The following is a 26,322-nucleotide window of genomic DNA, read 5'->3' on the forward strand; positions in this document are numbered from 1 at the left end:
GCCACCTCTGGCTCATCTCAGCCTTCAATAAAAACTTGATAGAGAGGCAGGCAGGGAGGCAGAGGAGGGAGGAGGTGCGAAAACCAGAGGTGGGATGGGCATGAAGTGCTCAAAGCAAGCAGCTGTTTACATTGATCCACTGTTGAGGTGGATGACAATCCCAGTGAAGGGTATTTAAACACCACTGTGTACACACAAAGAGGGGACAAGAGGGACGTGCCACAAGCTGCACCCCATTACAGGGCAGGGACGACCCAGGATGCTGCGGCTGCACACAGCCCAGCAAGGCCACAGGGAGAGCTGCCTGGTGAAAAGGTGGCAGGTAACAGGTACCTGCAACTCCATGCTCCCGGTACAAATCCTGACGCCAGGACTCAGGGTCCCTCGTCCCCACTGCCTGGGCCCCTGTGCGTGCTGCTGTGAGGGAGTCTCAATGCACACTGCCACAGCAGCAAGGTTTCTGCTCGCTCACTCCCCCCACTCAGTGTCCGGGAGGAACCCAGCTCTCAACTTCAGGGCTCCCCATGGGAGACGCAGGAGGCAAAGACATTAACAAAGGAAGAAGCTGCTTGTGGTTGTGGGCTGCACCTCCAGGTGTCATCCTTCTGTGAAGTCCTAGGCCAGACACTGGGCCTCATCAGGAAACAGGTGGCCACAGATTTAGTAAGTGAAGAGGACGCTGAGCACAGGCCCTAGTCCAACACTGGTGCCTTGTAGAAAGTGGGAAATGGACACAGGGCAGTGCAGCAGCAAAGGCCACGTGAGGACACACGGGTAAAACCATGCAAGAGCCACCACCAGGGCAAGTCACAGGGCCAGAGCACAGCCTGGGACATCGTGTCCCTGCACCCCCGGTGCCCTGGACTTCCAGGTTCAGAGCTGTGCGTGTTGCTGTGGCACTCCGCGTCTGGAGCAAACCCACACGGGTGTCAACTGGCAGCAGTCCTGTGGGCGGAGCCTGGAGGGGCGGGCAGAGCGCCACTGAGAAGGCTCAGAGGAGGACCCTTCAAGGAGGCCATGTCTGCCAGCCGTCAGGCAGCTGGAACAGCAGGTACAGAGCTGGGTGTCACTGGGACTTCTCCCAAACTCGGGAGGGTCCCAGGTGCAGGGGCCACACAGGCCATCACAGCCACCCAGGGGTGACAACTGGCGAACACTGGGTGTGGGGGAGACGCTGAGGCACCCTGGCAAGACTGGCTGGTCAGAGAAGGCCACGGGAGGCAGAGGAGGGTGGAGGTCCCCCCAGCGGGCCCACGAGCAGATGCTCATCAGGAGCTGGTCATGACAGAGTGTGACAGCCACAGGCGACAGAGTCAGGTCCTTCCAACTCTTAGGGCCAGAGGGTGAGAGGTCACCCCTATCAGAGAGAGAAGAGAGCGGCCAGCAAGGCAGGAAGTGAGCCCAGCCTGGACCCCAAGGGCCTGAAGTCAGCTTTTCATCCCTGGCAAAAAGACCTGACGAGAACGATTTTAGAAGAGGAAACATTTGTTTGGGCTCACAGAAGTCTCAGTTCACAGATGGCCAGCTCCATGCTGGGGGACAGAGCGGTGAGGCAGGACAGCAGGGCAGGGAGGACAGCAGCTCAGAACATGAGAGCCAGGAAGCAGAGACCCACCTCCTCCACTCACACCCCACCTGCCTGCAGCCCCCACCCAGTTAACCCACCGATTCAGGCACTTCTGCTCGGAACATTCTTGTATCGTCTCACACGTGAGTTCTGGGGGGACACCTCATACCTAAACCATAACATCTTGCCCCTGACTCCCAAAAGCGCAAGCCCATCTCACAATGCAAACACATTCAGGCCATTTCTGAGTCCCCACAGTCTTAACAGTCCCAGCATGGCCCAAAGGTCCACGTCCAAAGTCTCCTGAGCCTCTAGGCAAACTCCTATCTGAGAGGCAAGATCAAAAGCAAGTCACATAGATCCAACACATAAAGGCACAGAGTGAACCTGCCATTCCACCAGGGAGAAGCCCGGTCACAGAGAGAAGGGGTGGGACCAAGCCAGACAGAAGTCCCGCTGGGCAAACGAGTCCTGCGACTCCGTGTCCAGCACACGGACCACGAGGGCCCGATGTCCTCTCCACACTTGTGCAGCTCCACCCTGCGCCTCTCCGTCGCGGCACGTGCTTCGCGTAGTTTGTCTGTGCTCACTCAATGCCGACATCCCACGGTATGGCACCTCTTCATCTTGGGCGTCTCCCTGCAACTTCAGCTCCTTCTCACATCTGCACACATCACCCTTGGGCCAGGGGTGGGGGTGCCTGTGGGGACTCAAACCCTGAGGCACTGGCCTGTCCTTCCAGGTCATCCTTTGGTGGAAGCCTCTGCAGTCCCCTACCTCCAGCGTCCTGCATTCCTGCAGATCCATCACCACGTGGAGGAGCCAAACTCTGCCACACCAGCTCAACAGTAGCCACACCTTCAAGGACACAGCTGCAGCAGCTTCTGGGGGTCCAGGTGGCTGAGCACAACAAAAGGACTTCCTAGACCCCCACTGCACAGGCAAGGATCACTCCGTGTCTCTTCTCAAAGGCATTTTAATTTTACACCCTTGACCTGAAGTGGGTTGGTCTTGCCAACTCCTGACCTGCGCTCCCCCATCTTCCCCGGGGTTTCCGGGTGAAGTGCTTAGCATTCCCACAGTGGATATGGTATGTTTAGTAGCCACGATGCCTAAACTGGAGTTTTATTGTCACATGGCCAAACTACACGTTTCTCAAATCTTTCCACTTACCACTCTTTTTTAAAAAACGTAATTTTTTATTCTAATTTGTTATATATGTCAGCAGAATGCATTACAATTCATACTACACAAATGGAGCACAATTGTTCACGTTTCAGTGTACACAAAGTCACACCTTTCGGGTCTTCGCACATGTGATTAGGGCCATGATGTCCAGCTCGTTCCACCACTTTCCTACCCCCATCCCCCTCCCTTCACCTCCATGGCCTTCGCCCTACCTAAAGTCCCTCCTTTCCTCCCATGCTCCTCCCTCCATCCTCATGATGTATCAGCATCCTCATGTCAGACGTTTGGGGGATTACTTTATTTCACTTACCATAATATTCTCCAGTATTTACCTGCAAATGCCATGATTTTATTCTCTTTTAATGCTGAGTAAGTAATATTCCATTATGTATATATATATACCACAATTTCTTTATCCACTCATCTACTGGAGGGCATCTAGGTTGGTTCCACAATTTTGCTATTGTGAATTGTGCTGCTATAAACATCAATGTGGCTGTGTTAACCATAGTATGCTGTTTTTAAGCACCTTGAGTATAAACTGAGGAATGGGATGGCTGGGTCAAATGGTGGTTCCATTCCAAGTTTTCCAAGGAATCTCTATATTGCTTTGCATATTGGCTGCACCAATTTACAGTCCCACCATCAATGTATCACACATCCTCGTCAACACTTACTGTTATTTGTATTCATAATAGCTGCCATTCTGACTGGAGTGAGACGAAATCTTAGAGTATCTCTTTTGATTTGCGTTTCTCCAATTGCTAGAGATGCTGGACATTTTTTCATATATTTGTTGATTGATTGTATATCCTCTTCTGAGAAGTGTCGGTTCAGTTCCTTGGCCCATTTATTGACTGGGCTATTTGTTTTTGTTTTTGCTGTTAAGATTTTTGAGTTCTTTATATATCCTGAATATTAGTGCTCTATCTGATGTGCATGTGGTAAAAATTTGCTCCCAAGATGTAGGCTCTCTTTTCACCTGATTGTTTCATTTTCTTTTTAGTTTGAATCCATCCCATTTACTGATTCTTGATTTTATTTTTTGTGCTATAGGAGTCTTCTTAAGGAAGTCGGGGCCTAATCCAACATGATAAAGATTTGGGCCTATTTTTTCTTCTATTAGGCACAGGGTCTCTGGTTTAATTCCTAGATCCTTGATCCACTTTGAATTGAGTTTTGTGCATGGTGAGAGATGGGGGTTTAACTTCATTTTGTTGCATATGGATTTCCAATTTTCCCAGCACCATTTGTTAAAGAGGCTATCTATTCTCCAATATATGTTTTTGGTGCCTTTGTCTAATATGAGATAACTATAATTATGTGGGCTTGTCTCTATGTCCTCTATTCTGTACCATTGGTCTACAGGTCTATTTTGGTGCCAATACCATGCTGTTTTTGTTATTAGTGCTCTATAGTACACTTTAAGGTCTGGTATACTGATGCTACCTGTTTTACTCTTCTTACTAAGGATTACTTTGGCTATTCTGGGTCTCTTATTTTTTCCAGATGAACTTCATGATTGCTTTTTCTATTTCTATGAGGAATGTCATTGGGGTTTTGATTGGGATTGTATTAAATCTGTATAGTGTCTTTGGTAGTGTGGTCATTCTGACAATATTAATTCTGCCTATCCAAGAGCAAAGGAGATCTTTCCATCTTCTAAGGTCTTCTTTCTTTCGTGTTCTGCAGTTTTCATTGTAGAGATATTTAACATCTTCTGTTAAGTTTATTTCCAAATATTTTATTTTTATTTTTTTTGAGACTATTGTAAATGGGAGAGTTTTCCTAGTTTCTCTTTCAGAGGATTTGTTACTGATGTACAGAAATGCCTTAGATTTATGTGTGTTTATTTCATATTCTGCTACTTTGCTGAATTCATTTATTAGTTCTAGAAGTTGTCTGGTGGAGTTTTTTGGATCTTCTAGGTACAGCAAACAGTAATAGTTTGAGTTCTTCTTTTCCTATCCATATCCATTTAATTTCTTTCATCTGTCTAATTGCTCTGGCCAGGATTTCAAAAACTATGTTAAATAGAAGTGGTGAAAGAAGGCATCCCTGCCTTGTTACAGTTTTTAGAGGGAATGCCTTCATATTCGCCCAACACATTTAGAATTATGTTGGCCTGGGGCTTAGCATAGATAGCTTTTACAATGTTGAGGTAGGTTCTTGAAATCCCTAGTTTTTCTAGTGTTTTGAACATGAAGGGGTATTTTGTCAAATGCTTTTTCTGCATCTATTGAGATAATCACATAATTATTATCTTTAAGTCTACTGATGTGATAAATTGCATTTATTGACTTCCATATGTTGAATCGACCTTGCATCCCTGCGATGAACCCCACTTGATCGTGGTGCACTATCTTTTTGATGTATTTTTGTATTTGATTTGCCACAATATTTTTTTAATATTTTATTTTTTAGTTGTAGTTGGACACAATATCTTTATTTTATTTATTTATTTTTATGTGGTGCTGAGGATCAAACTCAGGGCCTCACACGTGCTAGGCAAGCACTCTACTGCTGAGCCACAACCCCAGCCCCGATTTGCCAGAATTTTATTGGGAATATTTGTATCTATGTTCTTTAGAGATATTGGTCTGGAGTTTTCTTTCTTTGATGTGTCTTTGCCTGGTTTGGAATCAGGGTGATATTGGCCTCACAGATGAGTTTGGAAGTGCTCCCACTTCTTCTGTTTCATGTAATAATTTGAGGAATATAAGTATTAGTTCTTCATTAAAGGTCTTGTAGAACTCAGCTGTGTGTCCATCTGGTCCTGGGCTTCTCTTGGTTGGTAGGCTTCTGATGTGTCTTCTATTTTATTGCTTGAAATGGATCTGTTTAAATTGTGTATATCATCCTGATTCAGTTTGGCAACTCATATGATTCTAGATATTTGTTGATGCCTTCAATATTTTCTATTTTATTGGAGTAGAAGTTTTCATAATATTTTCTAATTATCTTCTGTATTTCTGTAGTATCCATCTTATTTCCTTTTTCATCATGGATGTAATTTGAGTTTTCTCTCTCTTTCTCTTCATTAGCATGGCTAAGGGTTTGTCAATTTTATTTATTTTTTCAAAGAACCAACTTTTTGTTTTGTCAATTTTTTCAGTTGTTTCTTTTGTTTCAGTATCATTGACTTGAGCTCTGATTTTAATTATTTCCTGTCTTCTGATTTTTTGTTGATTTGTTCTTCTTTTTCTAGGGCTTTGAGATGTAATATTAGGTCATTTATTAACTTTTTCTTCTTTTAAGGAATGAACTCCATGCAATGAACTTTCCTCTTAGTAATGCCTTCTTTTCCTATCCATATCCCTTTAATTTCTTAGTGTCCCAGAGATTTCGATATGTTGTATCAATGTTCTCATTTACCTCTAAGGATATTTTTAATCTCCTCCTTGCTGTCTTTTGCAACCCATTGTTCATTCAGGAGCACATTATTTAGTTTCCAGGTGTTGGAGTAGCTTTTGTTTTTTATTTTATCATTGATTTCTAATTTCATTCCATATGATCTGAGAGAATGCAGGGTAGTATCTCTAGGTTTTTGTATTTGCTAAGAGTTGCTTTGTGGCATAACGTATGGTCTATTTTAGAGAAGGATCCATGTGCTGCTAAGAAGAACATGTATTCACTCATTGATGGATGAAATATTCTTTATATGTCAGTTAAGGCTAAGTTATTGATTGTATTATTGAGTCCTATAGTTTTTTTGTTTAGCTTTTGTTTGGAAGATCTATCCAAACAAAATCTCTATTTAAAGAGGTGTGTTAAAGTCATTCAGAATTATTGTGCTGTGGTCTATTTGATTCTTGAACTTGAGAAGAGTTTGATGAATACAGATGCTCCATTGTTTGGGGCAAATATATTTATAATTTTATGTCTTGTTGATGTATGCTCCCTTAAGGAGTATGAGATGTCCTTATTTATCTCTTTTGATTAACCTTGGCTTGAAGTCTACTTTATTTGATATGAGGATGGAGACCCCTGTTGGCTTCTGCAGTCCATGTGAGTGGTATGATTTTTCCCAACCTTTCACCTTCCGTCTGTGGATGTCTTTTCCTATCAGATGAACCTCTTGAAGGCAGCATACTGTTGGGTCTTTTTTAACAAATCTAACCTTCCAGTCTCTGTATTTTGATTGGTATGTTTAGTCCATTAACATTCAGGATTATTATTATTGAGACATGGTTTGTATTCTAGATATTTTTGTTTATTTTTGGTATTTAACTGGACTTGATTTCTCCTTTGATTGGCTTCTCCTCTAATCTAGTTCCTCCCTTTGCAGATTTTCATTGTTGTTTTCATTTCCTCCTTGTGTAATATTTTGCCAAGAATATTCTGTAGTGTAGACTTTTTTGCTGTAAATTCATTCAACTTTTGTTTATCATGGAAGGTTTTTATTTCATCATCAAATCTGAAGCTTAATTTTGCTGGGTATAAGATTCTTCATTGGCATCCACTTTCTTTTAGAGCCTGGTGTATGCTGTTCCAGGATCTCCTGGCTTTGAGGATCTAGGTTGAAAAATCTGCTGAAATATGAACTGGTCTTCCCCTAAATGTAATCTGATTTCTTTCTCTTGCAGCCTTTAAAATTCTATCCTTATTCTGCATGCTAGGCATTTTCATTATAATGTGCCTTGGTGTAGATCTTTTGTTATTTTGTACATTTGGTGTCCTATAGGCCTCTTGTATTTTATTTTCCAATTCATTCTTCATGCTTGTTCTCAATATTAAAAATAATATTTTCCGATATTATTTCACTGAAGAGATTGTGCATTCCTTTGGTTTGAGTTTCTGAGTCTTCCTCTATCCTGATAAATCTTAGATTTGGTCTTTCAGTGGTATCCCATAATTCTTGGATGTTCTGTTCAAAGTTTCTTACCAACCTCACTGTGTGGTCAACTTATTTCAAATCTTATTTTCAAGATTGTACATTTTGTCTTCATTTTCTGAGGTTCTGTCTTCCAAGGGATTTAATCTGTTGTTGGTGATGCTTTCTATTGAGTTTTTTATTTGGTTTATTGTTTCTTTCATTTCAAGGATTTGTTTGTTTTTTCAGAATCTCCATCTCTTTCTTGAATAATCTCTCGCTACCTCTATTTGCTCTCTTATCTCTTTGTTGGAGTGATAGATTTTTTTTGCCTGTATTTGCTCACTTAGGTCATTCCTTAATTCCCAGATCATTTTAATTATGTACATTCTGAACTCCTCTCTGACATTTCACTCACTGCACTATCTATGGATTCTATTGTTGTAGTACCTTGGTTTGACTGGGGCACTTTCCTCCTTTTTTTTTTTCATGATGTCAATTGTCTTCCTCTATTGCAGTGTAGATCTGAAGTATTGCACCTTCTACCCTATTATCTTAGAGTGTCCCTTCAGGTTACCAATACCTCACCTTTAAGGGGGACATCAATATTACAGCACCCAACATAACGAATATGCAACCATAAATCAATTAGGTTCTATTTTGACAGTTACAGATATGTCACTATAAACAGAAATGATGAGTCTGGTTATCTTCTACCATATGGTCAGTAGGTTTGTACTACAGTTTACAGTTCCTAATGGTAGAGGGGTAGGCTGTGATGTTTATGAGGAAGACTGTAAGAATATAAAGGTATTAGATTATATGACTAGTGTAAGGGTAATCAGAAGGAGTTGGCTGTTAGCAGGACAACCCCATGCAAGTCTCCCTGTTACCTCTGCAACAAGATGACTGTCAGCCCCCTGGTAGAGACCTCTGGAGCAGCCAGGCCTAGAGGGACCTTGGTAAGGCTAAACCAGGTCCTGGTTGCTGTCCCTATTTAGAAGTGGTGATGTCCCACTTTGTTGGCAATGTCCCACTTTGCTGGCAGCTGCAGAAAAGTATAGACACCTTGATGTTGGGCTATGGAGCTACACTTTGGTGAACAGGGAACCACAGTGCGCCTCTCCCTATCAGCATGGTGTGCCTCTCCACAAGGGTGTGGTGTGCCACACCTCCAGCAGGCCTCTGTCCGAGATGGCAGGCTCACTTCCTACTCTTAATTATCACAGTAAACTTGGCCAAAAGTCACCAGCAATATCCATGCCACCAGGGGCTATGGTTGGGCTCATTAGTACAGTGTTTGCCAGGCATGTGTGAGGCACTGGGTTCTATCCTCAGTTTCTCATTAAAAATAAACAAATAAAATAAAGGTATTGTGTTCATCTATAACTAAAAACATTTTTTTAAAAAAATATACATACTACCACCTAAATTCTGTGCTGTCTTGAAATTTTCTCTGCCAGATTAATTAGTCCATCACCCTTAAATTCAGTTTCACAGAAAGTCTCAGGATATAGGCAAAATGTAGACAACTTCTTTGCCAGAATGTAACATGAATGGCCTGTAGTCCAATTTCCAATAAGTCCTCCTTCTCCTCTGAAACCTCAGGAGCCCAGTCTTTACTGTCCACAGTCCTATTGGCATTCTGGTCTTCTGAGCTCCACCAGAATCTCTCATTAAACTTTGCTGACAATGTCCTAAACCTTTTTCAGCCTGCATGTCTCAAGTTTTAAAAATTCCTCCCCCAAATCAGCAGCAAATGATTCTGAACCACATGGTGTGAACCCTACTTCTTGATATCAATTTCAGTTTTAGTCAGCTTTGTGTCACTGCAACCAAAAGATCTGACAAGAACAACGTACAAGAGGAAAAGTCATTTTTGGCTCATGGTTTCAGAGGTTCTGTCCTTTTTCAGCCAATTCCATAGCTGTGGGCCCAAGGTGAGGTGGAACATCATAGGGCCAGGGCATGGTGGGAATAAAGCATGCCCTTACCTCAGTCAAGTAAATAAGGGAGTAGACAGAGAGATTCTCACAAAAAACACAAACAAACCAAATATATAAATCCCAAAGACAAGCCCTCGGTTACCTACTTCCTCCAGTCCTACTGAATATGCTCACAGTTTTATCACCCAGCTTCATATCAGTGGATTAATCCACTGACCACGTCTAACTTTCAGAATTTAGTTGTTTTACCTCTAAACATTCTTGCATTGTCTCACACGTGAGCTTTTGGTAGTTGCCTCATATGTGAACTACATCAAAACGGGAAGGAAGGTTGGACCATCAGACTGTCCAGAGAGAGAAAAGCAGGAGTGACACTGGGTCATCAGTAACCCGAGCGAGGCCTGACGACTCTGAGAGGGCGTGGGGGGTAAACCCTAGTTTGAACAGCCGTGGGTAGTTATGGTGGGGAGCACACTAGGGCTGTGGGACTCAGGTGTCCCCTACCCACTGAGGAGCTTTGGATAGAACCCCACGTCTAGGGACCAGACCCAAGTGGTCCTAACAGCCACTGGATTCAGAAATGAATCCAGCTTAGAGCCACTACTGTGTTAGCTGAAGATCTGGGCCACTTATTTGGGGCTGATGAATTCTTTCTAGAAGGAGACTCTGCAGAGAATGGTTTTCAATGGACCAAGTGACCTGTGGACAGAAAGCTACATGGGCAGGGTGAACACTGTGAATTGGTGTCACACCCCCAGATGGACACAGTTTACCTGGTCATGGATGTAGCTGAAGTCCAGGGTGGCCAACTCCCACAACCTGAGGACCTAGGACAAGGGGATAGTGGACGTCTTCCATTCATACATGCTGACACAACAGGGTGAGAACCTAGGGCAAACTGACAGTGCAGGCCTTCCACTCACAAACACTCCCGTCACAGCTGAGGGCCAGGACAAGTCAACAGGGGACATCTTCCACTCACAGGTGCTGACCTCTCAGATGACAGGCACACAGATGAGACAACATGAGGAAGAGTGTCCCTACAGTGGACCATGGACTAAGGGGACACAGGCGGCTGATCCTGCCCCAGAGTCCAGAACTTCCATGGAGGGCAGCAGGTCCACATCTGCCACCCTGGGCAGTCAATTGGGTAGGGTCTAGAGCCCACCCTGTCCTGTCAAACCAGCACTTTTGGGATCATAGACATATCCTGCATCTAACATCAACCTGCATCTAACATCTAACAAAAATCACAAAACTCACCAGCTAAATCTAATGCCAACTTGGCTGAAAGCCCTTGTTTAGGGAGATATGCACATGAGAGGATACTTCACTTATTAAGACACGGCCCTCCTACCCATGTTTCTGGGGCCTGTGTAGGTACCCCCATGTGCAGCAAGGCACATACACAGGACCCTCCCTCCATAGTCCTCCCTGAGTGTGTATGCACTCTTCCACATGCACATGTACATATAAGAAGGACACGCCCATGGGCATCCCCACTAGATGCAATGGACCCTACACAGGTGCTCACTTGCCACCGTGCATGCTTGCCACAAGTGTGCCCCTGCTGTTATGCAATCAGCAGGAGCAGGGCCGTCAGACCAGTGGGAGCCATGGCCATAATGGACATTCTGGATTTGCAGGTCTGGGCCATCTGGCTGTCCATATTCCCCCTCAGTGAGGCCTTAGGCCTTGCATCCCAGCCTCCTCACTCTGCCCACACAGGCCCACTCCCTCCCGAGCCTGCTCCCACCTTCTCAGCTCCCCTCTGTCTGCACTCCACTGATGTCCTCCCTCAGTCCTGGCCACCATAAGCTGCCTGATGACCACAACCACCTGGGCTATCAGACCTTGCTCTCCTCAGACTCCCTCTGCACGTTGGTAGAACCTCTAGGCACCTCACTTACATTAAAAGGCCTCCAGTTATTTCATACATTTTAATTTCACACATTTAATTCAATGTTTGCAGTTCTCTCCAAGAAGGTAGGAACCATGTCTTATTGCTCATCTCTCCACATCCCCCAGCCTGGCACATGAAGCAACTTCCCAATCAATAATTGTTCTCAAATCCCATGAATTTCTAACCTCTTTCCCACTAAGGGCGATGAATGAAGTAGAGTGGCTTTGTCCAGGCTCCACAGAACTGGTCCACAGAACTGATCCACAGAACTGGTCCACAGAACTGGTCCACAGAACTGGTCCACAGAACTGATCCACAGAACTGGTCCACAGAACTGATCCACAGAACTGGTCCACAGAACTGATCCACAGAACTGGTCCACAGAACTGATCCACAGAACTGGTTCACAGAACTGGTCCACGGAACTGATCATCATCATCTACAACGAGCTGGGTAACAGTCTGGAGGCTGAGGAAGTCAGCAGCCAGCAGGTTTCCACGGGGCCCTGGCCTCCTCAGCCCGAATTCCCAGTGTATCTACTGAAGGACAGCACAGTGGAACCCTGCAGGCCCCGGCCAGTTGCCATGGCTCAGCATAGAGGGCAGCACTCCAGATGACCCGGGGCCACTCACTGGGATGGTGCCAAGCGCTCCGGGGGGTGCAGCTCTTGCTCTCCCTGTGCAATCTGCAGGTCGCCGTCAGACTTCTTAGGAAGCAGATAATCTTGAAACTCAGTGGGAGGACTCCATGTGTGCAGGTCTGTCACCTGAGGTCGCAACGTGCTCCTGGTCCGAGTCAGAGCCAGGAGGGCTGCACGACCCTGCCCTGCACCCTGCCCTGTGGCAGCGGGCCAGGCTCTCAGCTTGAGGATGCACTCTCCTCTCCACGCATTCCCGAGGAGAGCAGCCTGTCCGAAAACTCCCATGCTGCAGCCCGGTCACTCTGAAGCACATGGACAGGCCTGCTCTAGAAGCCGAGCGGGGACTGCAGGATCCTGACTGCCCACTGGCTGTGAGGCCCAAGCTCCAGGTGGAAGGCTCTTTCCTGTGACACCCTCACGGAGCTGAGGCTTCACGTTTTTTTACGAGTGGGATCTCACGGTGGCACCCAGGTTGGCCCTGATCTCCTGGGCCCCAGCAAGCCTCCTGCCCCTGCCTCCCACAGGTGGAGGAAAGCAAAGCTCTGAATGACTGTGAGCTCTGACTCCCAGCCAGGAGGCACACACACACACACACACACACACACACACACTCACACTTATGGCGATTCCCTGCTACCGTAATGTGCCAGCACATCAGGGCCTTCTGAGGCCCCCAAGTCGCATGCCCAGGTGAGCTGCCAGCCTCCCAGGACCTTCCAGAAAAGAGTGGGGAGAGACCCAGCTCCTGGCCCAGTTGGAGGGGCCATGGCAATACTCTCCTCCCTCCTGGGTGGCCCTTGCCATCCAGAGCCCATCTGGCTGCTTCCAGGGCCACACCGGCCAAGCCACCTCAGGGTCAGACAACCACCTTTTGCAGCAGCAGCCAGGGGCAGCACCTGGGCCTAGTGGCTGCCATCGACACCCACCATCCTGTGTTTTTACTGTCATTGCCACAGCGAGACGTGAGGCTGAGGTGTCCTCCTCTCCTGTGCCCTGAGCAGAGCCAAGGACGAGACACAGCTGCTACCACTGGGTGACACGGGCGATCTGAACACAGACCTGGTGGCTCCGGGTTATCAGTGACTCACTAGGTGTGCGGTGGCATCACAGTGCGCTAAAAGGAAATAAGCTGGAGTTTCAGAGGGACCACAGGAAGCTGGGGCTTGTGTCACAGGAGGGGCCAGGTGCAGCTGGAGTAGCCCTGCTGGTAACCGGAGACCCTGCTGGCCTCATGGAGCCCTGAAGGGACACTCTGACCTGCAGCTGTCTCCTTGGAGATTGCCTGGCCTTGGAGAGCTCCTGGTGGGGCAGAGGTGGGTCGCAGGAAGAGGGCGGGACTCCAGATCCCTGCTACCCTGGCTGTTTTCCTGGGGCTCCTGGTGGGAGCTCTGCTCAGGGGCAGGAAGGGGCCTCTGGACTCTGGCTCCTACAGGGCCTGTCCACCTGAGAGGAGTGGCAGAGAGGTCCACCTGAGAGGACAGGGAGTAGAGCGGGCACAAGGCAGTCAGGCCAAGGAAGGACACGCTGCCTTCAGGAAGAGTTTGAGAGGGTGGCCATGTGCTTGCTCCACAAAGCCAGTCATGGTCCAGGAACGGGCTGGAGTTAAGTCCTGCCCCAGCCCTTTCAGGACACCCTGCCTCCAAAGCTGCCCCTCTTCTCTGCGACTGCCTGGCCCTGGGCAGGGTGGCCCCGGGGGCCCTGGGCAGGGTGGCCCCGGGGGCCCTGGGACTGAGACCCCAGGGGTCTTACGGGCAGCAGGGGTGGACGGTCCAGTCATCAGGTGGGAAAGATGCCCTTCAGCCTCACTGGCTTCCAGAAGCACCGACCAGCCCCTTCTGAGCCCAGGGCTTTGCAGGACACAAGAGTAGTGGGTACTCCCTGTCACTTACCTTGGGCCTGGCAGGCGGGGGCACAGACACCTGACCTTCCGGTGAGTCATGGTGTGTGTCTGGTAGACGAGGAGTGGTGCTGCGCCAGCATCCAGAGGCACCTCCTGCGATGGTGCTGCCTTCTGCACTCACACAGAACAGTGGCAGGGGCCCGCTGGAGGCCAAGCTCAACGGAGGACTGCACACCAGCCAGCAGCAGGCGTCACCTGCCTCCACCAACTGCCCCCAGGCTCAGATTCTCATTAGAAAATCTGAAGGAGAACTCGCGATCCAGCCGCTCCTCTCAGAGTCCTCAGAGGTGCAGGGTGGGCCAGAACGCCAGGCCCCCTCAGCGTCTTCACCTGGGCCACCCTCACAGGCCCTCAGTGCCCACCCTCCCCAGCATTCTCCTGGCAATTCTCTCCTGCCCAGGTGAAGCTGCACTCTGCTGGCTGCTGCTGGGCTGATGACTGACCATGTCCCCGGTTCCACTCCAGTGCCCTGTTCTCTTCCAGGATCCCTGGGAGGTGGATCCATTGACACCTCCCCAGAGGTGGACGAGCCCAGCCCACAGTGACGGTAACCTGCCCGGTACGTGCCGGGGTGGGATCCTGCCCTGGTAGTCCACCTCTGTGCGGTCTTCCTGCCACGGTGCCCTCACGAGGAGTAGAAAGTTACATGGAGGTGGCCTCTCCCGTGCTGCCAGGGTCCCACGCACTCATGGGGACGGTGGTCCTCCATGTCCACTCCTCCTATTTCTTTCTTTTCATGAAGGGACTGATTAGTGGCGATTTCATTTTTTATTATTTTTCCATATTTTTGATTAGTGCATTTTAACTGTACATAATTATGCATGGTGGGATTATTACATATTTATATGTGCATAAAATATAACAAAGTGATTTATCAACATCATTCCCCAGTATTTCTCCCCCTCCCCCCTGTCTCCACTGATCACCTTCCATTTTCATGAGATCCACCTGAACTTTCTTTCCCTTTTTCCTCTCTATGAAAGACAACATATAACCCTTGACCTGCTGAGTTTGGCTTATTTTGCTTAACAATGTTCCCCAGTTCCATCCATTTTCCTGAAAATGACACAATTCCACTTTTCTTTCTGGCTGAATAAAACTCCATTATATGCGTACACCATATTTTCTTCTCCATGGACACCAGGGCTGGCTTCACAGCTCGGCTGTTGTGAACTGTGCTGTGTAGACCTAGGTGTGCTTGTACCCCTGCAGTATGCCGACTTTGATTCTTTAGGATAAACACCACGGAGTGCTGTCGCTGGGTCAGATGGTGGTCCCATGCCTAGTCTTTTGAAGAGCTCCACGCTGACTTCCATAGTGGCGGTACCACTTCACAGTCCCACCGTGGTGTAAAGTGGTCCTCTCTCACATCCTCTCCAGCACCTACTGCTGTTGTGTTCTTGATGGCTGCCGTTCTGACTGGTGTGAGATGATGTCTCAGGGTAGTTTTGATTTGCATTTCCCTGCCTGCTGACGATGTTAAAATTTTTTTCAAATATTCTTGTTCATTTGTACCTCTTTTGAGAAGTACGTGTTTAATTCACTTGCCCGTTTATTAATGAGGTTCTTTGGAATTTTTAGTGTTAAGTTTTTGAACTCTTTATATATTCTAGATATTAATTAATCCTCCATCAGAAGAGTAGTCAGCAAAGATCTTCTCCCAGTCTGCAGTTCTCTTCACATTGTCTCCTTTGCTGTGTGGACGCTGTTTAACTGGATGCCACCCATTTGTTAACTTTTGGCATAATTTCTGAGCTTTAGGGGCCCTGTTGAAAAGTTCTTGTCTGTGACTAGATGCTGGAGTGTTGACTGTTTTCTCCTAGGAGTTAGAGTGTTTCTGGTCCAATTCCAAGGTTTTTATTCACTTTGACTTGATTTTTGTGCAGGGTGAGAGATAAGGTTCCGGTCTCGTTCTTCCACATATGGGTCCTCAGTTCCCGAGCACCATTTATTAAGACTGTCTTTCTTCACCTGATGTCTTGGGCACCCGTGTCAAGGATCAGATGACCACGTGTTTCTGTGGCCACACATGGCCAGGCTGGGTTTGCTCAGTGCCCAGGGCCCATGAGGTCTCCCACACATGACTTCTCTTGTCACCGCACCACATGTGAAACACGCCTTTCCTTGCTTCTCAGTGTGTGTTGCCGTGATCCGGGTTTTCAAAACTCCCAAAGCCGTCTCACTCACTCACGGCTCTTCTTGAGGCACTGTGCCAGAAGGCTCTGGGGCTAGGGGAAGAGGGGGTGTCCTTGCGAGGGTGCTCACGGGGACCAAAGGCAGCCTCCTCCTGCCGAGGGACTCGCTCACGCCACCCTGGCCCATCAGCGCAGACCCCTCCCTGCAGCCTGACAGGACACAAGGGAGGACTTTCCCTGGGGACTGGGAAGTGTCTCTCCCCACCCATCTTGAGGGATACAGGTGTAACAGCAAAGGATCCCCCCTCCACGAGCAGATGCGGCTCAGAGGGCAGAGCCAAGCAGCACGAGCAGCTGATGGGTGGCCCAGAAGGCTGCCCTGGGTGGTCACTCCTAGCCTCCTGCACAGGATGAAGCTCACGTCACTGTGTTTGAAGAACTGCACCCGATTCCCCTAAGTCAGTGGCTGGTCTACCAAGGCCTAAGCTGAGCTCTGTGGCCCCAGGACCCAGAGAATCCCAAATGATCAATTAGCCTGATGACGGGAGCCCACCCCTCCACCTGCCTTCCATGCCTGACCCTGCCCGAGAGCCCGGCAGAGGCAGGATGTGAGGTGGCCCTCCTGGGCAGCAAGAGCAAGGCCACAGGCAGCCAAAAGGCTGTGGCAGCCAGGAGACCACGGTGCCCTCCAGGACTGTTCGCAGCAGGCGCAGCCCAGCTTCACGGGCACAGGGGCTGCAGCACCCAACGCAGGGACAAGCCTAGAGCAGCAGGCACGTCACTATCTTAGAAAGTCACCTGCAGCAGATGCACGGCCAGGTTCTGCCGCCTCCAGCACCAGAGGGGCCTGCCAGAGACCACTCCAGGCCCACCGCCACCTCACTGGGAGGATCACCGTTCCAGGCCCACAGAGTCCCTGCTCACGGGCAGCAAAGACCCCACACGCCCAGTCCGTCCTGCTCCTGGTGACAACTGGCTGCCATCTGGGAGTCGAAAATGATTGTGTTATGGTTTAGATGTGGTGTCCCCAAACGTTCTCATGTGAGACCACACAAGGAGGTCTGGTGGAGATGACCCGGTGACCTCATCAGTGAATTCATCCCTGGTGGGATTGACCTCGTGGTGGCTGAAGGCAGGTGGATGTGGCTGGAGGCGGTGGTTCATTGTGGTGTAGCTACGGGTGCTTGTTTTGTGTCTGGAAACTGGAGTCTCTCTCCATCTGCTTCCCAATCAAAAAAGCTCATAAGCTGCTTCCCTCCACCACACTCTTCCGCCTTGATGCTCTGCCTCACTCAAGCCCCAACAAATGGAAACAGCTGTCTGTGGATTGAGACCTCTGAAACCCTAAGCCCCAAAATAAACTTTTCCTGCCCCACAGTTGTTCTGTTGGGTCTTTTATTCACAGTGGCAAAAAAGCTGACTAAAACAGATTGGGTGCTTTCACTGGGGAACTGCCTGTCCCCAAGGTACAACACACACACACCCACAAGTGTGCAAGACACACAACATACTGCACACAACATACCACACACACACTGCATGCATGCTGCAACATAAGTGTATGTGTGTAGCATATAACATAGAAGGGTCCACATGGTAACCAACATATGACACACTACAAACAATATAAAGCACAGAATATGTCACATAGACAAAGTACATGACATATCGCACGCCACATGGGGAACTACACAATGCACAACACAAACACTCCACAACACACAACTACCACAGAGAGCAACGTTCCCAGGGAAAAGAGAAGTTCACGGTGCAGAGTAACTGCCATCTTTATAATGGTGCATGCTGTGGGCCGTCCACCGACATCTCCTCTTTGCCTCCATGGTGCAGAGCCCAGCAGTCAGCACCTTCATGCACCTGCCTGTCTCCACCGCAGGAGGGGACAGCACCACTGGGCGCCTGCCTGGTGCACACAGGTGGTCTGTGTGAAGGTTACAAGTGGGCATTGTCCACTAAAAGAAAGGCCTTGAGCCAGCTGCCTGCAGGTGACAACAGAGCAGATCTCTGTCGGTGGCTGGCGCAGCCCGGCAGCTCAGCCTGGCTTTGTAGCTGGCCCATGGCTCCAGCATGAAACCCTTCACCCAGGTGTGGGAGGCGACCATTTCTCCCCAGCAAAACCTGAGTGGCCACAACCTGCACGAGCTGGGGCAGGACTGTGGGGAGCTGGCGCAGAGCGAGGCCCTGGGGAGCAACAGGGAGGTGGGAATGACCCCTGCAGCCCCTTCCCCCTGTGGACGGTCACTGGACTAGCACAGGCTTGTGAAAACAGGAGAGCAACAGGGAGGTGGGATCTGACCCCCTGCAGCCCCTTCCCCCTGTGGACGGTCACTGGACTAGCACAGGCTTGTGAAGGCAGGAGAGCGACAGGGAGGTGGGAATGACCCCTGCAGCCCCTTCCCCCTGTGGACGGTCACTGGACTAGCACAGGCTTGTGAAGGCAGGGGAGTGACAGGGAGGTGGGAATGACCCCTGCAGCCCCTTCCCCCTGTGGACGGTCACTGGACTAGCACAGGCTTGTGAAGGCAGGGGAGTGACAGGGAGGTGGGACCCCCTGCAGCCCCTTCCCCCTGTGGATGGTCACTGGACTAGCACAGGCTTGTGAAGGCAGGAGAGCGACAGGGAGGTGGGATCTGACCCCCTGCAGCCCCTTCCCCCTGTGGACGGTCACTGGACTAGCACAGGCTTGTGAAGGCAGGGGAGCGACAGGGAGGTGGGATCTGACCCCCTGCAGCCCCTTCCCCCTGTGGACGGTCACTGGACTAGCACAGGCTTGTGAAGGCAGGGGAGCGACAGGGAGGTGGGAATGACCCCTGCAGCCCCTTCCCCCTGTGGACGGTCACTGGACTAGCACAGGCTTGTGAAGGCAGGAGAGCGACAGGGAGGTGGAACCCCCTGCAGCCCCTTCCCCCTGTGGACGGTCACTGGACTAGCACAGGCTTGTGAAGGCAGGGGAGTGACAGGGAGGTGGGATCTGACCCCCTGCAGCCCCTTCCCCCTGTGGACGGTCACTGGACTAGCACAGGCTTGTGAAGGCAGGGGAGTGACAGGGAGGTGGGACCCCCTGCAGCCCCTTCCCCCTGTGGACGGTCACTGGACTAGCACAGGCTTGTGAAGGCAGGGGAGCGACAGGGAGGTGGGACCCCCTGCAGCCCCTTCCCCCTGTGGACGGTCACTGGACTAGCACAGGCTTGTGAAGGCAGGAGAGTGACAGGGAGGTGGGATCTGACCCCCTGCAGCCCCTTTCCACTGTGGACGGTCACTGGACTAGCAAAGGCTTGTGAAGGCAGGAGAGCGACAGGGAGGTGGGATCTGACCCCTGCAGCCCCTTCCCCCTGTGGATGGTCACTGGACTAGCACAGGCTTGTGAAGGCAGGGGAGTGACAGGGAGGTGGGACCCCCTGCAGTCCCTTCCCCCTGTGGATGGTCACTGGACTAGCACAGGCTTGTGAAGGCAGGGGAGTGACAGGGAGGTGGGACCCCCTGCAGCCCCTTCCCCCTGTGGACGGTCACTGGACTAGCACAGGCTTGTGAAGGCAGGGGAGTGACAGGGAGGTGGGACCCCCTGCAGCCCCTTCCCCCTGTGGACAGTCACTGGACTAGCACAGGCTTGTGAAGGCAGGGGAGTGACAGGGAGGTGGGACCCCCTGCAGCCCCTTCCCCCTGTGGACTGTCACTGGACTAGCACAGGCTTGTGAAGGCAGGGGAGCGACAGGGAGGTGGGATCTGACCCCCTGCAGCCCCTTCCCCCTGTGGACAGACACTGGACTAGCACAGGCTTGTGAAGGCAGGGGAGTGACAGGGAGGTGGGACCCCCTGCAGCCCCTTCCCCCTGTGGACGGTAACTGGACTAGCACAGGCTTGTGAAGGCAGGGGAGTGGCAGGGAGGTGGGACCCCCTGCAGCCCCTTCCCCCTGTGGACGGTCACTGGACTAGCACAGGCTTGTGAAGGCAGGGGAGTGGCAGGGAGGTGGGATCTGACCCCCTGCAGCCCCTTCCCACTGTGGACGGTCACTGGACTAGCACAGGCTTGTGAAGGCAGGAGAGCGACAGGGAGGTGGGATCTGACCCCCTGCAGCCCCTTCCCCCTGTGGACGGTCACTGGACTAGCACAGGCTTGTGAAGGCAGGAGAGTGACAGGGAGGTGGGATCTGACCCCTGCAGCCCATTCCCCCTGTGGATGGTCACTGGACTAGCACAGGCTTGTCAAGGCAGGGGAGTGACAGGGAGGTTGGATCTGACCCCCTGCAGCCCCTTCCCCCTGTGGACGGTCACTGGACTAGCACAGGCTTGTGAAGGCAGGGGAGCGACAGGGAGGTGAGACGCCCTGCAGCCCCTTCCCCCTGTGGATGGTCACTGGACTAGCACAGGCTTGTGAAGGCAGGAGAGTGACAGGGAGGTGGGATCTGACCCCCTGCAGCCCCTTTCCACTGTGGAAGGTCACTGGAATAGCACAGGCTTGTGAAGGCAGGAGAGTGACAGGGAGGTGGGATCTGACCCCTGCAGCCCCTTCCCCCTGTGGATGGTCACTGGACTAGCACAGGCTTGTGAAGGCAGGGGAGTGACAGGGAGGTGGGACCCCCTGCAGCCCCTTCCCCCTGTGGACGGTCACTGGACTAGCACAGGCTTGTGAAGGCAGGGGAGTGACAGGGAGGTGGGACCCCCTGCAGCCCCTTCCCCCTGTGGACGGTCACTGGACTAGCACAGGCTTGTGAAGGCAGGGGAGTGACAGGGAGGTGGGATTTGACCCCCTGCAGCCCCTTCCCCCTGTGGATGGTCACTGGACTAGCACAGGCTTGTGAAGGCAGGGGAGTGACAGGGAGGTGGGATCTGACCCCCTGCAGCCCCTTCCCCCTGTGGACGGTCACTGGACTAGCACAGGCTTGTGAAGGCAGGGGAGCGACAGGGAGGTGGGATCTGACCCCCTGCAGCCCCTTCCCCCTGTGGACGGTCACTGGACTAGCACAGGCTTGTGAAGGCAGGGGAGTGACAGGGAGGTGGGACCCCCTGCAGCCCCTTCCCCCTGTGGACGGTCACGGGACTAGCACAGGCTTGTGAAGGCAGGGGAGCGACAGGGAGGTGGGATCTGACCCCCTGCAGCCCCTTCCCCCTGTGGACGGTCACTGGACTAGCACAGGCTTGTGAAGGCAGGGGAGTAGCAGGGAGGTGGGACCCCCTGCAGCCCCTTCCCCCTGTGGACGGTCACTGGACTAGCACAGGCTTGTGAAGGCAGGAGAGTGACAGGGAGGTGGGAATGACCCCTGCAGCCCCTTCCCCCTGTGGACGGTCACTGGACTAGCACAGGCTTGTGAAGGCAGGGGAGCGACAGGGAGGTGGGAATGACTCCTGCAGCCCCTTCCCCCTGTGGACGGTCACTGGACTAGCACAGGCTTGTGAAGGCAGGAGAGCAACAGGGAGGTGGGAATGACCCCTGCAGCCCCTTCCCCCTGTGGACGGTCACTGGACTAGCACAGGCTTGTGAAGGCAGGGGAGCGACAGGGAGGTGGGATCTGACCACTTGCAGCCCCTTCCCCCTGTGGACGGTCACTGGACTAGCACAGGCTTGTGAAGGCAGGAGAGCGACAGGGAGGTGGGATCTGACCCCTGCAGCCCCTTCCCCCTGTGGATGGTCACTGGACTAGCACAGGCTTGTGAAGGCAGGAGAGGGACAGGGAGGTGGGAATGACCCCTGCAGCCCCTTCCCCCTGTGGACGGTCACTGGACTAGCACAGGCTTGTGAAGGCAGGAGAGGGACAGGGAGGTGGGACCCCCTGCAGCCCCTTCCCCCTGTGGACGGTCACTGGACTAGCACAGGCTTGTGAAGGCAGGGGAGTGACAGGGAGGTGGGAATGACCCCTGCAGCCCCTTCCCCCTGTGGACGGTCACTGGAGTAGCACAGGCTTGTGAAGGCAGGAGAGTGACAGGGAGGTGGGAATGACCCCTGCAGCCCCTTCCCCCTGTGGACGGTCACTGGACTAGCACAGGCTTGTGAAGGCAGGGGAGCGACAGGGAGGTCGGAATGACCCCTGCAGCCCCTTCCCCCTGTGGACGGTCACTGGACTAGCACAGGCTTGTGAAGGCAGGGGAGTGACAGGGAGGTGGGACCCCCTGCAGCCCCTTCCCCCTGTGGACGGTCACTGGACTAGCACAGGCTTGTGAAGGCAGGGGAGTGACAGGGAGGTGGGATCTGACCCCCTGCAGCCCCTTTCCACTGTGGACGGTCACTGGACTAGCACAGGCTTGTGAAGGCAGGAGAGCGACAGGGAGGTGGGATCTGACCCCCTGCAGCCCCTCCCCCTGTGGACGGTCACTGGACTAGCACAGGCTTGTGAAGGCAGGAGAGCGACAAGGAGGTGGGATCTGACCCCTGCAGCCCCTTCCCCCTGTGGATGGTCACTGGACTAGCACAGGCTTGTGAAGGCAGGGGAGTGACAGGGAGGTGGGACCCCCTGCAGCCCCTTCCCCCTGTGGACAGACACTGGACTAGCACAGGCTTGTGAAGGCAGGGGAGTGACAGGGAGGTGGGATCTGACCCCCTGCAGCCCCTTCCCCCTGTGGACGGTCACTGGACTAGCACAGGCTTGTGAAGGCAGGGGAGCGACAGGGAGGTGGGACCCCCTGCAGCCCCTTCCCCCTGTGGACGGTCACTGGACTAGCACAGGCTTGTGAAGGCAGGAGAGTGACAGGGAGGTGGGATCTGACCCCCTGCAGCCCCTTTCCACTGTGGACGGTCACTGGACTAGCACAGGCTTGTGAAGGCAGGAGAGCGACAGGGAGGTGGGATCTGACCCCTGCAGCCCCTTCCCCCTGTGGACGGTCACTGGACTAGCACAGGCTTGTGAAGGCAGGGGAGCGACAGGGAGGTGGGACCCCCTGCAGCCCCTTCCCCCTGTGGACGGTCACTGGACTAGCACAGGCTTGTGAAGGCAGGAGAGTGACAGGGAGGTGGGATCTGACCCCCTGCAGCCCCTTTCCACTGTGGACGGTCACTGGACTAGCACAGGCTTGTGAAGGCAGGAGAGCGACAGGGAGGTGGGATCTGACCCCTGCAGCCCCTTCCCCCTGTGGATGGTCACTGGACTAGCACAGGCTTGTGAAGGCAGGGGAGTGACAGGGAGGTGGGACCCCCTGCAGCCCCTTCCCCCTGTGGACGGTCACTGGACTAGCACAGGCTTGTGAAGGCAGGGGAGTGACAGGGAGGTGGGACCCCCTGCAGCCCCTTCCCCCTGTGGACGGTCACTGGACTAGCACAGGCTTGTGAAGGCAGGGGAGCGACAGGGAGGTGGGATCTGACCCCCTGCAGCCCCTTCCCCCTGTGGATGGTCACTGGACTAGCACAGGCTTGTGAAGGCAGGAGAGTGACAGGGAGGTGGGAATGACCCCTGCAGCCCCTTCCCCCTGTGGACGGTCACTGGACTAGCACAGGTTTGTGAAGGCAGGGGAGCGACAGGGAGGTGGGAATGACCCCTGCAGCCCCTTCCCCCTGTGGACGGTCACTGGACTAGCACAGGCTTGTGAAGGCAGGAGAGCGACAGGGAGGTGGGAATGACCCCTGCAGCCCCTTCCCCCTGTGGACGGTCACTGGACTAGCACAGGCTTGTGAAGGCAGGGGAGCGACAGGGAGGTGGGATCTGACCACCTGCAGCCCCTTCCCCCTGTGGATGGTCACTGGACTAGCACAGGCTTGTGAAGGCAGGAGAGCGACAGGGAGGTGGGATCTGACCCCTGCAGCCCCTTCCCCCTGTGGATGGTCACTGGACTAGCACAGGCTTGTGAAGGCAGGAGAGGGACAGGGAGGTGGGAATGACCCCTGCAGCCCCTTCCCCCTGTGGACGGTCACTGGACTAGCACAGGCTTGTGAAGGCAGGAGAGCGACAAGGAGGTGGGATCTGACCCCTGCAGCCCCTTCCCCCTGTGGACGGTCACTGGACTAGCACAGGCTTGTGAAGGCAGGAGAGCGACAAGGAGGTGGGATCTGACCCCTGCAGCCCCTTCCCCCTGTGGATGGTCACTGGACTAGCACAGGCTTGTGAAGGCAGGGGAGTGACAGGGAGGTGGGACCCCCTGCAGCCCCTTCCCCCTGTGGACAGTCACTGGACTAGCACAGGCTTGTGAAGGCAGGAGAGCGACAGGGAGGTGGGATCTGACCCCTGCAGCCCCTTCCCCCTGTGGATGGTCACTGGACTAGCACAGGCTTGTGAAGGCAGGGGAGTGACAGGGAGGTGGGACCCCCTGCAGCCCCTTCCCCCTGTGGATGGTCACTGGACTAGCACAGGCTTGTGAAGGCAGGGGAGTGACAGGGAGGTGGGACCCCCTGCAGCCCCTTCCCCCTTTGGATGGTCACTGGACTAGCACAGGCTTGTGAAGGCAGGGGAGTGACAGGGAGGTGGGACCCCCTGCAGCCCCTTCCCCCTGTGGACGGTCACTGGACTAGCACAGGCTTGTGAAGGCAGGGGAGTGACAGGGAGGTGGGACCCCCTGCAGCCCCTTCCCCCTGTGGACGGTCACTGGACTAGCACAGGCTTGTGAAGGCAGGGGAGTGACAGGGAGGTGGGACCCCCTGCAGCCCCTTCCCCCTGTGGACGGTCACTGGACTAGCACAGGCTTGTGAAGGCAGGGGAGTGACAGGGAGGTGGGATCTGACCCCCTGCAGCCCCTTTCCACTGTGGACGGTCACTGGACTAGCACAGGCTTGTGAAGGCAGGAGAGCGACAGGGAGGTGGGATCTGACCCCCTGCAGCCCCTTCCCCCTGTGGACGGTCACTGGACTAGCACAGGCTTGTGAAGGCAGGAGAGCGACAGGGAGGTGGGATCTGACCCCTGCAGCCCCTTCCCCCTGTGGATTGTCACTGGACTAGCACAGGCTTGTGAAGGCAGGAGAGGGACAGGGAGGTGGGAATGACCCCTGCAGCCCCTTCCCCCTGTGGACGGTCACTGGACTAGCACAGGCTTGTGAAGGCAGGAGAGGGACAGGGAGGTGGGACCCCCTGCAGCCCCTTCCCCCTGTGGATGGTCACTGGACTAGCACAGGCTTGTGAAGGCAGGGGAGTGACAGGGAGGTGGGACCCCCTGCAGCCCCTTCCCCCTGTGGAAGGTCACTGGACTAGCACAGGCTTGTGAAGGCAGGGGAGTGACAGGGAGGTGGGACCCCCTGCAGCCCCTTCCCCCTGTGGACGGTCACTGGACTAGCACAGGCTTGTGAAGGCAGGGGAGTGACAGGGAGGTGGGATCTGACCCCCTGCAGCCCCTTCCCCCTGTGGACGGTCACTGGACTAGCACAGGCTTGTGAAGGCAGGGGAGCGACAGGGAGGTGGGATCTGACCCCCTGCAGCCCCTTCCCCCTGTGGATGGTCACTGGACTAGCACAGGCTTGTGAAGGCAGGGGAGTGACAGGGAGGTGGGATCTGACCCCCTGCAGCCCCTTCCCCACTGTGGATGGTCACTGGACTAGCACAGGCTTGTGAAGGCAGGGGAGTGACAGGGAGGTGGGATCTGACCCCCTGCAGCCCCTTCCCCCTGTGGACGATCACTGGACTAGCACAGGCTTGTGAAGGCAGGGGAGCGACAGGGAGGTGGGATCTGACCCCCTGCAGCCCCTTCCCCCTGTGGATGGTCACTGGACTAGCACAGGCTTGTGAACACAGGGGAAGATACCTGAGCAAACACACCCAGAAGTGGAGAGTCAAGTCACATGCAGGAACACCTCCGCATGTGACCACACTCCCTGACATGCACTCACCCCACAGTCGCACAGCCTCACACACCCACACACTCACATACCCATACACATCCTCACACACAAGCATACACATCCTCACATGCCCTCACACATACACGCTTGTGTACACATGCACTCACATGCAAGCACTCATGTCCACACCTACACCTACCTACACACTCATACATGCACATGAATGCACACACACTCTCATACACACAATCACACATGCATACACACACCCAAAAGCACAGACACGTGTGTGCAGCACATGGCTTCCAGTACTGGAGACGGCGCCAGGTGGAGCAAGGGTCAAATGTGGGGCTCCCTAAGGAGGAGGCTGGAGAGTGGGCCGGCTGCTCCCAGAACTCGGGGCAGGACGCCTGCAGGCTCTCCTCACTACTTTCAGTTCACCACAAGACAAAGAAGGACACGTGGCAGGGAGCAGCCTCCCTCTGAGGTGACGTGGTCCTGCTGCTGGGAAGACTCGATGGGGC

General features: G+C 52.9%; 1 protein-coding gene across 8 annotated transcripts in view; it reads right to left on the reverse strand.

Annotated features, from left to right (window-relative positions):
* Window positions 1-26,322, reverse strand: part of Ptprn2 (protein tyrosine phosphatase receptor type N2) — an 875,713-nt gene that overhangs the window by 511,634 nt on the left and 337,757 nt on the right. The window lies entirely within an intron of this gene.

Source organism: Ictidomys tridecemlineatus, chromosome 2, assembly GCF_052094955.1.
Source record: "Ictidomys tridecemlineatus isolate mIctTri1 chromosome 2, mIctTri1.hap1, whole genome shotgun sequence".
Lineage (NCBI taxonomy): Eukaryota > Metazoa > Chordata > Mammalia > Rodentia > Sciuridae > Ictidomys > Ictidomys tridecemlineatus.